Here is a 2500-nt window from a genome sequence, read left to right on the forward strand (position 1 = left end):
AAAAGTCGTAACAAGGATTCCGTAGGTGAACCTGCGGAAGGATCATTACCGACTAGACTGCATGTCTTTCGATGTGCGTGTCGTGTCGCGCAACACGCTACCTGTACGGCAGTGGCCGTGCGCCGCGTGCGGAACCACGCGTGCCTCTCAAAACTAGCGGAAGTGTTGTTGTTGTTGTTGTTGTGTGGTACGAGCGCTGAAGCTCTGGAGCGGCTGGCCTGCGGTACCTGGCGCCTGGCGCCGGTTTTGAATGACGTTCGCCCGAGTGCCTGTCCGCTCCGGTGTGGAGCCGTACGACGCCCATCGGCTGTGAGGCCGTTGGACACAAAAAAAATAGTGGAACAGGGGCCGTCAGACGCCTCAGTCCCGCAAATGCTACTGTCTTGAAAGAGACAGTGGGAGACTGAAAAGGAAAAGATCACCCAGGACGGTGGATCACTCGGCTCGTGGGTCGATGAAGAACGCAGCAAATTGCGCGTCGACATGTGAACTGCAGGACACATGAACATCGACGTTTCGAACGCACATTGCGGTCCATGGATTCCGTTCCCGGGCCACGTCTGGCTGAGGGTCGGCTACGTATACTGAAGCGCGCGGCGTTTGTCCCGCTTCGGAGACGTGGGAGTGTCGTGGTCGCCTGTGTGGCCGGCCGCGTCTCCTTAAACGTGCGATGCGCGCCCGTCGCCTGGCGGTTCGCATACCGGTACTTTCTCGGTAGCGTGCACAGCCGGCTGGCGGTGTGGCGTGCGACACCTCGTACAACGACCTCAGAGCAGGCGAGACTACCCGCTGAATTTAAGCATATTACTAAGCGGAGGAAAAGAAACTAACAAGGATTCCCCCAGTAGCGGCGAGCGAACAGGGAAGAGTCCAGCACCGAACCCCGCAGGCTGCCGCCTGTCGTGGCATGTGGTGTTTGGGAGGGTCCACTACCCCGACGCCTCGCGCCGAGCCCAAGTCCAACTTGAATGAGGCCACGGCCCGTAGAGGGTGCCAGGCCCGTAGCGGCCGGTGCGAGCGTCGGCGGGACCTCTCCTTCGAGTCGGGTTGCTTGAGAGTGCAGCTCCAAGTGGGTGGTAAACTCCATCTGAGACTAAATATGACCACGAGACCGATAGCGAACAAGTACCGTGAGGGAAAGTTGAAAAGAACTTTGAAGAGAGAGTTCAAAAGTACGTGAAACCGTTCTGGGGTAAACGTGAGAAGTCCGAAAGGTCGAACGGGTGAGATTCACGCCCATCCGGCCACTGGCCCCCGCCCTCGGCAGATGGGGCCGGCCGCCCGCGCGGAGCAATCCGCGGCGGGGTCGTGTCCGGTTGCCTTTCCACTCGCCGCGGGGTGGGGCCGTTCCGGTGTGCGGTGGGCCGCACTTCTCCCCTAGTAGGACGTCGCGACCCGCTGGGTGCCGGCCTACGGCCCGGGTGCGCAGCCTGTCCTTCCGCGGGCCTCGGTTCGCGTCTGTTGGGCAGAGCCCCGGTGTCCTGGCTGGCTGCTCGGCGGTATATCTGGAGGAGTCGATTCGCCCCTTTGGGCGCTCGGGCTCCCGGCAAGCGCGCGCGGTTCTTCCCGGATGACGGACCTACCTGGCCCGGCCCCGGACCCGCGCCGCTGTTGGCTCGGGATGCTCTCGGGCGGAATAATCGCTCCCGTCAGCGGCGCTTCAGCTTTGGACAATTTCACGACCCGTCTTGAAACACGGACCAAGGAGTCTAACATGTGCGCGAGTCATTGGGCTGTACGAAACCTAAAGGCGTAATGAAAGTGAAGGTCTCGCCTTGCGCGGGCCGAGGGAGGATGGGGCTTCCCCGCCCTTCACGGGGCGGCGGCCTCCGCACTCCCGGGGCGTCTCGTCCTCATTGCGAGGTGAGGCGCACCTAGAGCGTACACGTTGGGACCCGAAAGATGGTGAACTATGCCTGGCCAGGACGAAGTCAGGGGAAACCCTGATGGAGGTCCGTAGCGATTCTGACGTGCAAATCGATCGTCGGAGCTGGGTATAGGGGCGAAAGACTAATCGAACCATCTAGTAGCTGGTTCCCTCCGAAGTTTCCCTCAGGATAGCTGGTGCTCGTACGAGTCTCATCCGGTAAAGCGAATGATTAGAGGCCTTGGGGCCGAAACGACCTCAACCTATTCTCAAACTTTAAATGGGTGAGATCTCCGGCTTGCTTGATATGCTGAAGCCGCGAGCAAACGACTCGGATCGGAGTGCCAAGTGGGCCACTTTTGGTAAGCAGAACTGGCGCTGTGGGATGAACCAAACGCCGAGTTAAGGCGCCCGAATCGACGCTCATGGGAAACCATGAAAGGCGTTGGTTGCTTAAGACAGCAGGACGGTGGCCATGGAAGTCGGAATCCGCTAAGGAGTGTGTAACAACTCACCTGCCGAAGCAACTAGCCCTGAAAATGGATGGCGCTGAAGCGTCGTGCCTATACTCGGCCGTCAGTCTGGCAGTCATGGCCGGTCCTCGCGGCCGGCCGCGAAGCCCTGACGAGTAGG

At 60.4% G+C, this 2500-nt stretch overlaps 2 non-coding genes across 2 annotated transcripts in view; both read left to right on the forward strand.

Moving 5' to 3' along the window:
• Positions 1-419: 419 nt before the first annotated feature.
• On the forward strand, positions 420-574 carry LOC126324082 (5.8S ribosomal RNA). Its single transcript, XR_007559836.1, has one exon. It is a non-coding gene; the product is annotated as a 5.8S ribosomal RNA (ribosomal RNA).
• A 188-nt stretch (positions 575-762) lies between these two features.
• LOC126324078 (large subunit ribosomal RNA) overlaps positions 763-2500 on the forward strand; it is a 4222-nt gene continuing 2484 nt past the window's right edge. Inside the window, exon 1 of the ribosomal RNA XR_007559834.1 lies at positions 763-2500. This exon is cut by the window's right edge and continues 2484 nt beyond it. This is a non-coding gene — a ribosomal RNA (large subunit ribosomal RNA).

The sequence above is a fragment of the Schistocerca gregaria genome, unplaced genomic scaffold (assembly GCF_023897955.1).
Source record: "Schistocerca gregaria isolate iqSchGreg1 unplaced genomic scaffold, iqSchGreg1.2 ptg000884l, whole genome shotgun sequence".
Classification (NCBI taxonomy): Eukaryota; Metazoa; Arthropoda; class Insecta; order Orthoptera; family Acrididae; genus Schistocerca; species Schistocerca gregaria.